Source organism: Onychomys torridus, chromosome 6 (assembly GCF_903995425.1).
Source record: "Onychomys torridus chromosome 6, mOncTor1.1, whole genome shotgun sequence".
In the NCBI taxonomy this organism is placed as follows: Eukaryota; Metazoa; Chordata; class Mammalia; order Rodentia; family Cricetidae; genus Onychomys; species Onychomys torridus.
In genome coordinates, this window is record NC_050448.1 from 40820111 (window position 1) to 40838630 (window position 18520).

Here is an 18520-nt window from a genome sequence, read left to right on the forward strand (position 1 = left end):
AAAAGTCTACATGTCACATGAAGCACAAATACCCAAAGCAATCCTGAGCAAACAGAACAATGCTGGAAGAATTAAAATCATTGATATAAGTCTATATTATAGAGCTATGGCAATAAAGCCAATATGGTACTAGCACAAAAACAGACATGGAGATCAATAGAACAAAATAGAATTCATAATTGTGAGTATGTATAATTATATGCATCTCATATTTGACAAAGATGCCAAAAATACAGAATGGAGTCTAGAGAACTTATTAAATAATGGATGTTTTGAAATCTGGATGTTGACATGTAGAATAACAAAATTAGTCCCATATCTATTACCCTGAACAAAAATCAACTCAAAATGAGACCAAGACCTCACTGTGAAACCTGAACCTGTTAGAAGAAATCATAGGCAGTACCCTATAATATATAAGCACAGACAAGAAGTTTCCAAATAGTATTCCATTTGCTCTGGAACTGAGGCCAATGACTGAAAATTAGGACTTCATAAAACTAAAAAGCTTCTGTAGAGCAAGGAAAACATTGACAGAATGAAAAGAAAAACCACAGAGTAAGAGTGAATCTTTGCCAGCTAAACATCCAAAAGAGGATTAATTAAAGACAAAGCAAAAATTTGGAAAGTAAAAAAAAAAAAAAAAGAAAAGAAAAGAAAAGAAAAATAAAGGACCTAAGCATAAACTGAGCTATGAATCTGATCAGAGAGTTCTCAAAAAGAAAAAAAAAAAAAAGGGATGTTCAACATCCTTAGCAATTATGGGACTGAAAATTAATACCACTTTGAGATTTAATCTTGCCCAATTTAGAATAGCTAAGGCCAAGGAAACAACTGACAAAATTTGGTGGGGAGAATGTGGCAAAAGGGGAACCCTCATTCACTATTGGTGGGATTGCAAACCGGTACAGTTGTGAAAAAAATTGTAGAGAATTCTCAAAATGCTGAAGAGACATCTACCCCATGACCCAACAATACAACGCCTTGGCCTACACCCAAATGACTTGATACCCTACTGCATAGATACTTGCTCAGTCATGCTCACTAACTCTTTGTTGTCCTTAATCTGATGAACTGATAATGAAAATGCAATAAATATGCACAAGGGAATTCTATTCAGCTGTAAAGAAAAATGAAAGTTGCAGGTAAATGGATGGAACTAGAAAATATACTGAGTGTGGAAAGCCAGATCCAGAATGACAAGCTCAGAGTATTTTATACTCTGAGTATAAAAACTCTTTAATTGTGGATTCTAGCTCTGAATCTTTGGAAAGAAGACAGAAACAGTGCAGGAGAGGGGAGAGAGGAGCTCTAGAGAGGTGGCTAGGAGGACACTGGCACCATGAATTGGGAAATGGGGGAAATGGGGATGAGCTTTAATGGGGAGATGAAGGATAGTGATATAGAAGGAGAGGATGAAATGAGAGATAAATAATACTAAGGGTGTGTTTTGTTAAAAAGACACAGGGAAACATATTTTAAGTTTACTTTAAAATACACATATAATATATGTGTATGGTGTATGTATTTTAAATATTTATAAAATATTTTCCTATAGCTTTTTCAAACACAATGTATTTTAAGTACCCTTAGCTGTGCCACACAAAGTGATAAAGCTTTAGACTATCTAACAAAAACTCCAGTCCCAGACATGGGGAACTCTCCTTTGATGTGTTGGCCAGGGGAGTGCAAGAAACTTCAAAACAACAATATAAGCTAATTTATTCTACCCTTCATTTGCTCTCAGAACTTGAAGGTAAGACCCCGTTGCTGAAGATATATTGGACACTGGACTTACAGGAACAGAGTTGGAACTCACCTTAAAGCCTCCAACTTCTGTGTACTAGCTTTCATATCAGAAGGTGCTAGGCAAGCGGCTAAGGGAGAAAAATCAATAAACAGTACTGGTCAGCTGTGAAGCCCACGAATCACACCAATGTCTAGCCAGGCAAGATATTCCTAAAGGTGTAGTAGTCACACTTGTATCTTGTGGTGGTGGGGAACCTAAAGCTATCTAATTGAACTGAAAGCCCACTCAGTAGGAGGAAATTCAGGGATAGTACTGAAAACCTAGACAACTATTCGTGACTGCAGAGGTCACAGACCCTACAGAAGAACCTATTACAGCTGTTTTCCTAAAACATAATTCTAACTATATCATGAATAGTTACCCTTATACTGATCGATAAATGTAGTTCTCACCCCTTATTGAAGAACATTCTTTTTTTGCAACAGGTGGACACTATTAATGAGAAATAAAACTGGATAAAATGCAGAGAATAGACATTTTTGTGTTCCAATCCCAACTGATATATTTATAACAGAACCCCTACACATAAAACCCACTGGAAAATTACAGAACAGGGAGTGGAAAAATTGCAAAAACTACAGGACCATGCCTGCTGCTAGATACTCTCTTTCAGACCCCCAATAAATCACAACAATGTAGTTACCTAGGCAAGAACTGCATAATGACAACATCAATTGATATGCCATCATGGATAGTGAAATTGTTACAAGGTCCTACTCTTAGATGAAGAACTACCAGTAGTCAAGACATAAAGTTTGGCTGGAGACAGATAAGAATATCCTAAAGGGAGTTGGAAGGGATAGTAAGGGGTGAATTTGATCAAAATACATTGTATACATGCATGACATTTTCAAAGAATACATAATAAAAAATTTCTAAATAACAGAAAAAAATAGAAATTTGTCTTATTCAAGCACAGTTATCTAGACAGACTACCATAACATACGTAATAACAAAGAACTCACAACAGTGATATTTTGTCAGTTTTTTAGCACATGAAAAGCAAAGCGTTATATAATAATTTTCTGTTACAGTAAGAGAACATTTTAAGATAAAATAGATATATATTTCACTAAACATTTCTTGGTCTAACTTTGTATTTGACATGTTGAGCTAAACTCGCTTGTCTTTATGACCAAGTTCCCATTAGTATTATATTATAATAATACAATAGTGCAATTTGAGTGTGTCTAAGGTAATCTAAGTGGAATAATGCTTTAGTGCTCATGTCTATCCACTGTATTTTACTTAATTTTTCACAAGTTAGCATGTACTTATCATATGTAATAGGTCATTTGAAATATGTACTGATTGTGGGATTGCTAAATCAAATACTATTATCCACTGGAAAAATCATTTCAAATTTTCTTAAATAGTACCAAAAAACTTCCATTTTTGTCCTATAATTTCTATTTCACTTCTTCAGTCAAATTCTTACTCCATTAAGATGTATACTTAAACATTTATTTATTTTTTAATTTTGTGCATAAATGTGTGTTATATGCACTAGTTGCATGTGTGGTGCCAGAAGAGGATATCAGAGTCCCTGGAACTGAAGTTACAGGTGTCTGTGACCACCATGTAGGTGCTGAGACTCAAACCCCAGACTCCAAAAATGAAGCAAGTGTTCTTAATTGTTGAGCTATCTCCTACCCCAAAGAGATATATCCTAATGTAATTTTCTCATGAACATATTTATATTGAATGCTTATGACTAATTCTTCTATTATACCAAACTTGTTTGCAACAAGATGTATACAGATTGAAATTAATATTTAGTCTGTGATGATAACACTTTGCACACTAAAGATATGTTTTATAGAATGTATTCATTATAATTATCATTAATACATATTAAAATTTTTGACAATGTTAAAAACAATGTATCTCTTAATAATTTAGCTGGAGATATTTTTAATTAACTCAGGTAGTCATGGATGCACATTACTTCTTATTAAAATAGGCTTGGATCTCAGTACTTATCCTCTTCTAATTATTCAATTGATACAGATTATGGTATTTGAAATATTTTTTGCAAAAATATTAATAATAGAGAAAGTTTTATTCTACTTCAATGATGTTGCCAAGAAAGGATTGGAATGTAACCCCTCCTTTCTTCAATTCCCTGACTCAGGCCCATGCACTCCTCTGGATTATCAGCAAGCCTTTTTTGGTATTCCTGCTTCCTATGTATCTGTACCAATATTACGTAACAGCAGCCAGGAACCTGTTAAAAGAAAATCCAAATATCTTCCATATGTAAAAATCTTCCTTGGCTTCCCATTTCATTCAGAGTGAAAGAAAAACACTTCCCATGACTTTCAAAACTGCATGGCCTGCCTGCTTCCTTCTCTGACTTCAGCCCTGCTCTCTTTCTCAACACAACAGGAGCACTCTGCCCTTGCTTTTGACCCTCCATTGACAAGAATCCTCCCCTGTTCTCTGAGCTCCTGGGCACTGGGATTCTCTTTGTCTGAGGGTATTTCTTCTTCACAATCTAGTTATCATCCTTCCAAGACACCACTCTCTTTTTACAAACCTACACTTCAGTACCTTCCTATCTTAAGCTTGCATTCTCCTAAAATTATTCCCCATTTCCTTCTTCGTTTATTTCACCCTTAGAGAAGAGCATTAGCAATCATGTTGTACATTTAACTCTTGTTACAGTTATTCTTTCCACAACAAGGTTTGCCTCATAAAACACAGGTTTTGTAAAGTGTTATTAAATGTGGCTCAATGCTTAGAAAACAACATGTGCTGAATAAACCCTCCTGGAACGTTCCATCAGTATGCCATACTAATAACAAGGTACTGAACAGTGTTTGGGAGCATGCACTAGTGAACTCAGTTTCACTGGATCAGAAGGGTCTGGTTCACTAGGTCTTAAATCATATGGCTGCCAGAATCTCAGGAGGCTTCAGCTTGCCTAGGTTATTTGCTGGGTTTCACAGACTTTTCCCAGGATGGTCGTCATCAAAATTCATTCTCTTGCAGCTCTGAAACTTTCTTTCTGGTGTCATGGAGGGCACACCGTCACAGTTTCTTGCCTTGCAGCCTATTCACAGTATGGTAGTTTATAAAACCTAGGGCCAAGAAGGGAATCCCCTCTACTCTGAGTAATCCTATACACCGAAATGTAATTTGGGAGAACAGTACCCCATCAAGCCCACTGGTAGAGAGAATATTACAGAGGATGTGCCCATGAAGGAAAGGGAACCTTGAAGGCCATCAGGAACCATGAACTGTGCATACCACAATAACTGGCCTAAAATGGGAAGATTAAGTCTTGTCTTACTTATGGTGTCCCAATTAAAGAGCACTTACAGACACCATTGATTTATATTTTTCTGTTATTTGGGATCCTGAAAGCTTTCAAACCCCATAAAAAGAACTGGTTGTTCTGAAAATATCAAGTATGCAAGGAAAAGAAATGGCTTCACAACTTCTCAGCACTTTCAAGAACCAGAGACTCTGTCAATGGGTGCTTTAGAATTACCTGTGCCCAAAGGAGGCCCTTGACTACTGGCAGTTTGAGTATTTTGTGTTAAATGTTGATGAATACTCGGCATGATAACTTGCTTAGAGCTGTAATTTATTCCCAGTGCAGCAACAAGATGCAATTGACAGCCTTTCTGAGCTGAACTGATGTCCACCCACACACGCCTGATTCCAGAGCATCTCCCTTTTCTGATTCTTTGGTCTTTTGTTAAAGATTTGTCAATCAGTCTTCCAATCTTCATTTCATCATCTACCATCTTACTGTTTTATAACGAATCCCAACATTGTCATCTTTATGTATTTTGCCAGCCATTGTGTTAAACATATAACAGAAATACGGCAACTGTTTCCTTATCTGTAGTTAGAAACTACATACTTCAGGATGCATTTAGGCTTGTTATGAAAAAACAAAAACAAAAACAAAAACAAAAACCTGATGAAGATATTCCCTAGCCTAAGTGTTTAAAGTCCCATCTCTAGAAGAGAACTGGCTTCCACTAACTCATAAGGGAATAGTATGTGCATCTATATATGTGTTTATGTGCAAATAACTTGAGTGACCATTCAAGCAACTTCATTAAATGCATTACATTGGGAATTATGCACAAAAGTGTGTGTGTGTGTGTGTGTGTGTGTGTGTGTGTGTGTGTGTGTGCAAGTGAGTGTGGGCGTGTGTGTAACAATTTGGTATTTGTACAGCAAATCAGCCTGTGTAGGTGTTACTAAAATAAGTTTGTGCAATTAGCAGAAGAATGGTTGATTTGGAAGTGGGAAGAGATGTAAAAAGGCAGACAATAGAAACAAAATAAATGAAGCTGAAGAAGCATCAGCATTTCTAATTAATGGAGCTTGTATGAAATCTGAGAGAGCTTCAACCCCAAACAGAAGCACTTCCATGGTCAGCACTGCTACCCAAGTTCCTCCAGTAAATTGTTAGTTTGAAAAGTAGCCTGGTTCATTTGTGTTCTTCTAAGAGGGAAGTATTTCAGGGAGTTTCATTTTTAAATAACTTGATGTGCTTTATGAATCCCAAAGAGCATAACTCTACCACGGAATGTGTACTGTCAGTTACAACTACACTAACCTATCTTATAGAAATACGACTTCATTCACTTAAACATCCAGTGATGTGTGTGGGAAAGTACCTCAAAATAGAATCCATTGTTAATTTTGGAATTTCTAAGATTTACAATTTAAACATTTCATTTTCGGGCTTATCTATGTTTTAATTTTTCTTTTAAAAACTAGAAACTTTAACATATTTTGCCTCAAAAACAAAACAAATCCATAGTGATTTGGAAATTTAAATTATTATTATTATAGTTATAATTATTATTAATTCATTTATTTTATAGCCCAACCACAGTTTCCCCTTCCTCCTTTCCTCTCATTTCCTCTCCCCACCTCCCCTCAATCTAGTCCTTCTGTTCGGAAAGGAGAAGGTTTCCCATGGAAACCAACCAAGCATGGCATATCAAATTTTGGTAAGGCTGAGCACTTCTTGTATTAAGGCTGGGCAAGGCAATTCAGTATGAGGAATAGGCTCCCAAGAGCCAGCCAAAGTGTTAGAGACTGCTCCCATGGCCAGGAAACCAAGCTACACAACTGTAACATATATGTAGTGGGACTAGGTAGGTCCCATGCAAGCTCCTTGGTTATTGGTTCAGAAACTGTGAATTCCTATAGCCAGGTTGGTTGCATCTGTTTTAATTATTCAGTAATAATTCTGGGATTAAATATATTTCATTAGCCTGTTACATGTTAAGCAAAACATTCTGATAGAGTATTGGAATATTAGAATCACTCTGTAAATACCTGCATATGTGTGGCATAAAGTCACACAGATAAACACATATATTTATAAGTAAAGTAAAAATAAATATTTTAAATAAAAATGACTTGAAGTAAATGGAAATATAATAATAGAAGTCTACAATTAACAATTGTCTTGTGTTCCAATTTTCAAGATGGTAAGAATAAGCTAGGAGCAGCACCCTGTTTTCTAGAAAGGCTGTCTGCCTTCCCTGAAGGAAGAGTCATTGTGGACAGCACTATGAGAACGACTGCACCCCAGAGAGATTGTCCATATGAACTTAAACAAGAGAAGGATACATATTGCCCACACAAAGAGACCTTGAGCTGGGATGTTGGGAACTCCATCGACATGTACCCCGTATTTCTTGCCTTGAAGTTCTGGATGTGAAACGATATCTACTACCTCACACTCAGTAAGTTTGTCACTCCTTCTATCATATTCCTTTATTTTCAATGAGCTGGCCTTGGACAGGGCTTGCTGCCTGTTCACTTAAAAATGGATACAAATACTTACCCAGTATGTCAGGATTCTCAACTCTGATTTGATGTTAAAAATGCTGGTGACCACACCTACAAGAGTCTCAAGGGATGGGGCTGGAAACCATGTGGTTTCATCTTCTACTCTATGAGGTAATTTAACATACTTCTAGGACAGAAAACAGTTCAGCTTTTTAAACTGTGGACCAGTGCCATTTTTGTACTCTTTCATCCAATGCATTTTTTTACAGCTGTCATCTAGTGAGCCCAGCAGTGTATTTATTATATTTTTATTTGTTTATTTTGTGCTATGGTTTGGAAGAGAGACTCCTACAAGTTCACCTATAAGTTCACATGTAGAGGCTTGGTCCTCCAGGCAGTAGTTTGTGGAGAGTTGAACCTCTCAAGGTGAGGCCTATTGTCTTTGAGAGCATGAGCTTGAAGGGGATTGTGAGGACTCAGACAATTCTCTGTCTGCTTCAATTGAAATGTCACCATTTTGCATGGGCACCCTCTCCTCATCATTGCAATCCCAGCAGAAGACAATTTAGTCAAGCTGCAACCTTCATTAAGCTATTACCATGCTACTTGTACATCAAGACCTCCAAAATTCTCAGGTAAATAACATGTTTTATCTTATGAAATAAAACTAGTTATTGTTGTGGTTGACATATGAAATGTCCACTTACAAGCTCATGTGTCCAAATCCTTGGTCCTCAGCCAGAGGCACTGTTTTGAAAGGTTATAGAACAAGATGAGGACCAGCTGACTCTGCTCTTGAGGGATGCACGTTTCCTGCTGGCCTGCCTTTCAAAAAGAAACCTGCTGCTATGAACAAACATTCTCCAGTTTCCAAGCATTCTCCCACCATAATGGGCAGTAGTGCCCAAACTGTGACTCAAACAAACCTCTTTTCTCTGAGTGGCTTTTCTCAGATATTTTTGTCAAAGTGATGAGTAAAGTAATATAGTCAATTGGGTGTTTTGTTATATTAACAACCAGTTAATACAACAATTTGGAAAGTATAAATCATGTCCACTGGTAAGAATCATTAGAAAGTTAAGTGTACTTTAGCTGTATATGTATCTTTATGGCTTTGAGGGATAAACTTAATTTTCTTTTTTGTTTTAGTCCTCCTGATTAAAGGTAATAATAAAAATGATTTATGTTTTCTTTTATTTTTGTTTTCCAAGACAGGGTTTTTCTGTATAGCCCTGCACCTTTCCTGGAACTCACTCTGTAGCTCAGGCTGGCCTTGAACTCACAGAGATCCGCCTGGCTCTGCCTCCAGAATGCTGGGATTAAAGGCGTGTGCCACCACCGCCTGGCGATAACAAAAATAATTTAAATTGAAAATGTTTATCTGAAGCTTACAAAATCAATGAGGGTAGATGGAATGAAAATTGTGAATCTTTTTAGTTATCTGGTTTGCTATATATATATATATACACGTGTGTGTGTGTGTGTGTGTGTTTGTGTGTGTGTAAAAATATTAAAATTTAAAGTCACAATACAATTCTTAGAGTGTGCTATATAGTAGAAGTTCAGTAATTGGAGACTTAAATCCTCATATGAAATCTAAGCCTCATTTCAGTCTAGTCTTTTATTAGAATAAAACTAGGCTGCTCAGAATGCATGGTTTAAGGACAGTTTATTTTCATGTGATAAGATATTTCAAGGTCAGCAAGTCCCAAGGTGGTGCTGAGTAGTCAGTGCCAGAGTAACCTAAGCCTGTGTAATGACTGCAAGGCAGCTTATCTTCTTCCCAGCTACACGTCCAAATCCATGGAAGAACCAGTGCCTTGGAGTTCATCACTCATTGGCTTCTAGTAAGTGACATTTTTATAAGAAAAATGTTTTTTTTCCCTCTAAAATGCCCCATTCCATTTCTACTTGAGATTAATTACCAAAAACTGTGTCCTGCACACCCTCTCAAGTCAAAAGATGACTGATTATTTACTGTTTATTTTTCCACCTTCTGTTTTGTTATCAAACAAGAAAGGAGATTTGGATATACATCAGCTAGAAAAAAAATTGTCTATAATCACCTCACCTTTCTGTGTGCTCCTCAGCTTCTTCCATCTACTCTGTTAAATGTGAAGTTGAATTATTCAAAGAATGGATCTTTTTATTGTTAGAGGATATTCTTTCCTTTTACAGGAACCACATAGTTTTAGAGAGGTTGCACTTTTCTCTGAAGTCTTCCTTTCCCAGAAACATACGTTGCAATCACAAATCTGCTTTCTCCATTCAGGAAAAAAGTGTTGTGTCCTTCCAATGATGAGACCAATCTGATAAGACATATCACTAGTAGATTCTATGTTCCATTCTACATAGAGGAGAGACTATTGGAGAACTTTGTGCAGGGTAGGCACTATGGCCAAAGTTTGTACCTTTTAAAGGCTGTGTGGAAAATCATGGCAACAAGACAAAGTGAAAAGTTTCTTACAGGAAACTTTCAACTGTTAAAACAAAATTTAGGAAAGTTCCTCTTTAGGAAAGCCAGTAATTCATGTAAAAGTTGAGCACTGACAACCACTGGGATGGTGATTGCTCATGTTGGAAGAGGTGGACAAGTATTCTGGAGACAGAACTGATCATGTTGTTAAGATATCAAAAGCGAAGTATCTATGAGGAAGATTCTGGAGTGAGAGCTGACTCTAGGTTGTGGCTAGAGGAGATAGCTGTGGGAAAGAGCAGAAGAAATGAAACTTGAAATTGTAAAGAAACTTGACCTATGCACTGTGCTACTGCTTATCAATCATGACAGCAAGGATTGGCTTTGGCCCTTTGGGTGGATAATCCAAGACATGTGAGGCTTTCCATAAGGCTTATCACAACCCTGAACAGAAGAGTATGCTAAAAAAAAATGCTATTATAACATAAAAGTAGTAAATCATGATCATTACTTTATATATCAAATGCAAATTATACAACTCTCATACAAAAGGATAGAATAGCAAACTGGGTTAACATGCCAAGTGTAATGTAGTCAGAATTCAGAGATGTTCAAACAGTAATTCACAATTTGAATAATAAAGCTAAAATATGAGGAGACAGAACAAAGTAAGACAAATATGCAACAGTATAATAAAACACATAGTCATGAAGAAAATAAAATGGTTTAATTCTGTGAATCAAATAATGTAGAAAGCATGATACATAAATTTTAGGAACAACTATAAAGAAATTATGATTAGAGCACATTTATGTCTTTCTGTTAGGAGACCGTACTATGCCTTTCCTAATTTGAACTAATCTAGAGGGTAAATTGTGGTGCCACTATTATATATCTATCCACATAGATATTGGATAAGCAACCTGGAATCCAGGATCCAGACAGCAAAGTACTCAACTACCATTCTTCCATGTCAACATCTGTTTGTAAGGTGAGATAAGTTTGTGTATAGGGAGGATATTTCTCAGTCCTGCCTATCCCTGTGGTCCAGACAAATCTCTCCCACCCAAGCTCTTACAGCCACTTATAAAATAATTACTTAGAAGCTTATATTAATTACAAACTGTATGACCTATGGCTCAGGCTTCTTGTTAGCCAGCTCTTTCATCTTAAATCAACCCATTTCTATTAATCTATGTGTTGCCATATAGCCATGGCATGACTAGACTGATGGCATCTTTTTGCTCCTTGGGCAGTGGGCTGGCATCCCCTCTTCCTGTATCTCTGCTTGGATTTCCCACCTACCTCTAAACTGCCCTGCCATAGGCCAAAGCATCTTATTTATTAACCAGTGGGAACAATATATATTCACAGTATACAGAAAGACATCCCACAGCACTTCCCCTTTCCTGTCTAATGAAAAAAGGTTTTAATTTTAACATAGTAAAATTATATGTAACAAAACAGTTATCAAGCAAAAATTACAGTTATAATATCTAGTCTATTTGTATTTGGCAAAATTAAAGAAAATATTTTATCATCTTTTCTACCTATGTGAGCCTAAAGTTTTATATCTAATTTACCTTTTATCATGATTAAGGAAAGCTATAACTATAACTATCTAGTCTTCAACCCCATCAAAGACCCCAGAAGGATATAATATTACCTGAGTAAAAACAAAGTCTATTGCAAGCAACTTCCATAACTCTAGAAATGACAAGAAATATCCGGTTGCCTGAACAATCACTCAAAGTTTTTCTGTAACATTGGGGTATCCATGTTCAGCCTATAAGACTAGATTATCTGGCAGATTCTTCAGTGAAGTAGGAAATTTGAAGAACTGTTCACCCATTTTGGCAAAGTTTATTTGTGCTTCTCCCTGTGTCTTGCAGAATGTTTGGCAATCTCCTCTGAGAAGCAGGAACCTGAAGGACCATCTTGTCTTGTTTTGGCAAAGTTCAGTAGTCACCTTCCTGTGGACCAGCATGTCCAGCTTATACAGCATCTTGTCAAACAGTCAAAATAAGGGCACTTTTTTGCCCAGTGGCTACCTTTTGCCACAAAGAAAAGAAAGTCCATAATGAGTTTCTTGGATGTCCATCATCCTCTTTGAAGTAACTGGTACTGCCAAGAGCAGACATGTATCACTGTTCAGAAAAGTCTAAGTTTTTAAAACATTTTAAGTGCCATATTCTGTAGGTCTTTGAAGTGTTTGAAGATTATCTACATAATTGAAACATATCTATGTATACCTAAAAAATTCAACTAACATAATGAACTTAACTAAGTTTGATTATCTTAGATGACTATTAATCTGTATTTCTTAATGATACATTACAATTTTAAATAAGTTACATAAACATAATACTTTAAATAAGAGTAGACATATACATACAGTATAACAAAATTAACTTTAAATTTGTATCATTAAACCAAAATCCATGGCAATGTAAAATATTTCAAACAAGGTGTTGCTTTTTAAAAGTAGATTCAATAATCTACCCCTTTATCCTATACTATCAGTATCTTTTTTTAGAAAGAGATTACATTTATAATCAGGCCCCTTTAAATAAAAATAAATATTTATAAACAATATTTTGGGAATTTTGGCATAGCTTTTCATACTACTTCCCGCTGATTGGAGGTGCTGTCAATCTTATGGGGATCCTGAGAAAATTCAAGACAATAGTCAAGTCCTAGGAAGACCTGCTATAATCTTTATTGATAAAGATGACCTGTCAAGGTTCAGGAGCTCTCACTTGATCAAATCTGATCCATCTTAACCTGGAACAAATTCATAGCCTTTTGGTTCCTGTGTAAACAAAAGCAGAGACTCCTTTACAAAGCAACATATCCTTAGATCCAAATTTTAAAGTCAAAATAACTTTAATCTATCTCTCTCTCTCTCTCTCTCTATATATATATATATATATATATATATATATATATATATATATATATATTTAATATAGAAACCTTTGCAATCAAATGTCTTTCTGCAGTTAGCTCATTAACAGTCAAAAAATTTAAGGAAAACACAATATACATAATCCAGGATCTCTGTGTATATTCCATCTTTACTGGCTATTTCTTTTTTAATACTTTTATTGTCTCTTTAAAGACTTTATTTTTTATTATTATTATATTTGTGTTTTAATTTTACACATCAGCCATGGGTTCCCCTGTCCTCCCCCATCCCGCCCCCATCCCGCCCCCACCCCACCTTCCCCCCATCCCCTCCCCTCCATTCCCATCTCCTCCAGGGCCAAGACTCCCCTAGGGATTCATTTAAACCTGGTGGATTCAGTACAGGCAGGTCCAATCCCCTCCTTCCAGGCTGAGCAAAGTATCCCTGTGTAAGCCCAAGGTTCCAAACAGCCAGCTCATGCACTAAGGACAGGTCCCGGTCCCACAGCCTGGATGCCTCCCAAGCAGTTCAAGCTATTCAGTTGTCTCACTTATCCAGAGGGCCTGATCCAGCAATGGCAGAGAAATGGATGAGATCTACATGAACAACCTGGACGACAGTGGGAGTAATGAAGGGCAAGGTTTGAGGGAAAGAAAGCTTAGGGGAGCAGGAGATCCCAGTTGGATCAAGAACAGAAAGGGAGAACAAGGAATAACAGACCATGATAAATGAAGACCACATGAGAACAGAAATAGGCAGAGTGCTGGAGAGGTCCCCAGAAATCCACAATGATACATCCTCTGTAGACTGCTGGCAATGGTCAAGAGAAACCCTGATCTGACCTAGTCTGGTGATCAAATGGCCAAACACCCTAACAGTCGTGCTGGAACTCTCCAATAACTGATGGAAGTGGATGCAGAGATCCTTGGCCAGGCCCCAGGTGGAGCTCCAGGTGTCCAATTGTCAAGAAAGAGGAGGGACTGTAAGCGCATGAATTGTTGAGACCAAGATTGGAAAAAGCATAGGGACAAATAGTCAAATGAATGGAAGCACATGAATTATGAACTAAAGACTTTATTTTTAAAACTATTTCTTTTTATAACTGCCTATACTCATTTTCCTCTCTCTTCCAAGCCTATGTAAGTTTTTACACAGACTGTAAACCATTTAGAGGTTTATTCCATCTGAATTTGTCTTATTGTGTATCTATGATCCTTTTCTGATCAGGAGAGATTTTAAACTGCTAAGCTGCACAGTGGCTTTGGCTGTTGACTCTACCTCATTCAGTTTCCCAACATGGCAGAGGTACATTTACTGCCTGTTCTGTAGCCATGCTCACTGTCAACTCTGGGAAGCAGTGAGTTTATGCCCGCAACAAGCAGCATATAGCACAGTACCAGCAAAAGGTAAATCCACACATGCTTTGTGGTTTGGAGATGCCTTTGTGTACAGATACTGAGGCAGGAATCCGCCATGCTGTGCTCAAGCTCAAATGTCTCAGCATTTCTGTCCAGAGGCAAGAATGAGAGACATGAACTAGGAAGCTGCTTTTGGCTCTGTTTTAGAACCCCTTTTTTTTTTTCTTTTTTTTTTTTTCTCTTTTTTCTTTTTTCTTTTTTTTTTTTGCTATAGCTGAGGACCGAACCCAGGGCCTTGTGCTTGCTAGGCAAGCACTCTATCACTGAGCTAAATCCCCAACTCCTTTAGAACCCTTTTTTAAAGCTTCCTCAGGATTTAGGTGGAAATTCTTGCCCCATGTCAGAATGTCAGATAATGTGAGAAATCCATGGGAGTGTGCTTAAAGGGTAAAAGGAATTTATTAGGAAAGAAGACTCGCTAGACAGAATAGGAGAATCTTTTCAGGGTCTTGTAAGGCTGAGGTACTGTCCCATGCTTTTCTACCACCTGAGTCAATCCACACCATCTGAGCCCACAAGGGAGAGAACAGAGCAGTGTACATGCCTCTCAGGTCCTAAGGGTGGCCCCGAGGCCACACCCCAGGGTCAAGTACTTCAAGGTGATAGGTAGAACAGTTACCTGCTACATCTCAAAGGGCTGTACCTCAAGGTCATAGGTAGAACAGATATCTACTACATTTGTGTCTGTTGACCTACAGAAATTAGGAAATGACATTTCTTTGACTTGGCTCTCATTTTGTTTATTTCTATTATAATGCATCATATGGGGCAGGACATTAACAAAAATGGTTAAGGAAGATTTTTCTATTACCTCATTGCTATCTGGGTATTAAATGCACTACTTATATTTCCTAGCAAATGTGATGTATCAATATTGCTACATAATTCTAAGTAAACTTGAAAGCTGGGTCCATCTAGATTTCTTGGTTTTGGAAAAACGCAGATGGTCCAATTTACAGACTTAGGAAGAATTATCAGGCAATCATTTCAATGTGTAAATACACTCTACTATTACCTTGCCTAGAGCAAAAGCAAAGATCCCATATGATATCCAGTTACCTTATTCAGTTCTGAGGTAGATTTAGAACTAACATTGAATCACAACATCCTTAACCTTATTTAGCAACAAAAGGTAAGATAGTTCTCTATTCTATAAAAGGAATTTCAAGCAGCAAACACACATAATTGCTAGACACAAGGGTATTTCTCACAGGAATTCACAATATGTGTATTTTGTCTCCCACCCTTGTTACAGTAGGTGTAATTTATCTTGTGGGAAATGAATGGGGAAGGGGCACTGCAGTCATTGAGGTTGGTTATTAGTCACAACTTAGTCATAGACTTCCCAGAATAGAAGAGAAATTCTATAGCATTCTACAGTATCTTGATGCCCCAGTAGGGACGTCCATGACACCAAGACAGATATTGCTAAGCAATTCTACATATAAATATTAAAGTACAAAGTTGTAAGTTGCTTTGCTAACTTATTAGACTATATGAAGAAAGAAAAACATATTTCATTTCTTTTGATCTATCCCATCCCCCCAATGGTGTGTAAGAAGTTGTCCGAAACAAACAGAAGACCTAAAAGCAAAATAAATGCTTTAGAAAAATGGTTTGTGTATCTGGGAGGAAGATGTTTAATTAGGGTTATTAGTCAGTTTTATAATATGTCTATGTGGTGAAAGGTGCTTCACATACTTCAAAATATGATTCTTTGTGGATATCCAAAGTGGTTGTACAAGTTTGCATTCCCACCAGCAATGTAGGAGTGTTCCCCTTGCTCCACATCCTCTCTAGCTTATGCTGTCTTTAGTGTTTTGGTCTTAGCCATTCTGATGTGTGTAAGATAGTATCTCAGAGTAATTTTGATTTGCATTTCCCCAATAGCCAAGGAGCCCCCATGGAACTGGATCAGGCCCTCTGGATAAGTGAGACAGCTGATTAGCTTCAACTATTTAGGAGGCCCACAGGCAGTGGGACCAGAACCTGTCCTTAGTGCATGAGCTGGCTTTCTGGAACCTATGGCCTATGTTGAGACATTTTGCTCAGCCTTGGTGTAGGGAGGAGGGGACTGGACCTGCCTCAACTGAATCTACCAGGCTGAGCTGAATCCCCAGGGGAGACTTTGCCTTGAAGGAGGTAGGAATGGGGAGAAAAATTGGCGGGGAAGGCTGGGGGATGGGAGGAGGGAGGACAGGGGAATCTGTGGCTGATATGCAAAATTAAATTAATTATAAAGTAATAAAAGAAAAAAAAGCTGATTCTTAAAGAGCCTGATTCCTTACTATCTTACCAGCACAGGAAGTTTTTTTAAGTTACAACATACTGTTTGATTTTTAACATAAGAAAAAGAAAAAATGAGACTCTATTTGCCTTAATTTAGATATAGCTAAGATAATAGATAAGAATCTCTCTACATTTCCAAGTGAGTAGCTCGTAGCTCGACACATTGGCCCAAGTTGGTCACACTAAGGAAACAGTTCCAAACCAACTATTGACTTGTTTGTTTTCTATAAAATGTTTGAAGTTGAAAAGAACCAAAATGGAGAAATTCTATAGAAATAGCAGTCCCACTGGGAGGAACCTACTGTGGTAGCAGTCTGCACATTATCACTGCCAAAATCCAAAGAAGGGAAATCCAGGAATGTCAAGTGTGGAGATAGGTAAGAAAGTTGAAGTGTTGGTTTGATTACACATGTTAGAATGCTTATAATTGGAGCACTAGACTAGTGGTCTTCCCCTTAATATATGAACTATATCAGTATAGTAAGGCATCTGTGTGAGTGACTTATATGTAATTCTAGCCTTCCAGAATTCAGAAAAATGAGAATGATATTAGTATATATCAACTTTAGGTCATCTCAGTTGTTTATTTTTAAGAAAAATAAGTACTTTAATAAGTGTATTGCTTGTTGTTAATGTAAGTATGCAGTTGGCTACAAAACATTATGTTGAGAACCAACACTGTAAACAGAATGAAAGACTCAGGTTTAGGGATGACACAATCAGAGCAGGCACTGGCAGTCACAGCTGGCCATCAGAGACAGAAGATCGAGAACACAGTTGCAATGGTTTCATGGAAGCCGTGAGACATTGGCAGTAAAGGAAAGACTAAGACACAGTGGAAGTACTTCGGGTAGAAATGGATGAGGAGGATACAGGTGTGAGCTCTGCATCAAAGGGAAAGAGACTAGTTAAAAACACCCCTAAGGTATTTGAGCAATGGATTTCACAAATAATAAGTAAATATAACCCAGAATAAGTATCAAGCTTGGAAGAAAAAGGAATATAATAAGAGACATGCATGTCCTAGTGAAATCTTCAAATGTGGCTGTCCAGGAAGGAGCTGGAAGTGTCTGCATGATGGGGGAAGACTGAAAACAGCAGGAAGTTAATTTTCTACTGTTAATCACATAAGAGGCAATGAAGATGATGAGAGTTTACCAAGTTCCTTTGTAAAAGTGTGCTTTCTAATTGTTGACATTTGTTAACTGGTGTTTTATTTTCTGAATTTGTGTTTTAGAAAAAAAAAAAAGGTATGTATAAATGAAGATAAATTGTAACACCTTAAGCATTTGAAAAATCATTCCTGTTAGTATTTTTTAAGTTGTTGGAAGGTCTTTGAAAGCAAAAAAAAAAAATGTTATGGTTTCCACATTTAAGCTAATGTGCAAGTACAAATGTGCATGTGAGTACATGTGCACACACACACCATACAGGACAAGGGAACGAAAGCAAGAGAGAGGAGGCGCTCATATGTTTATTTAGAAATTATCAGAAGAGTCCTTGCAAATGTCTCTTAAATTACAGGAGAGGAAAGATATAATCATGAATTTAATGTGACAGTGATGGGTTTCGCCCTAATTCTATTCAGTTCTGCTGTTATCTATAGAGTTTTGATCCCCTTTCCTGTATCCTTTCTTAAGGATAGTCCACAGGCCTAACAATAGAAGACTACACTGTTTCCATGGGAACACAGGGAAAGAGGCTCTCCATGCCTTTCCAGTCTTTCCTCATTCTTTTCTTGAATTAGCACTTCTCTTTCTAATTCTACCATGAATCCCTGAAAAAAAGAAGAAGGAAATGGCTCACAAACTTTCTCCCAAGGGTCTTTACTTCCTAAGGCCTTTTACTGTTTTTCAGAGGGAAAGATAGTGCTCCTGTGACAGTAACACAGAAAATGAAGTAAGAGT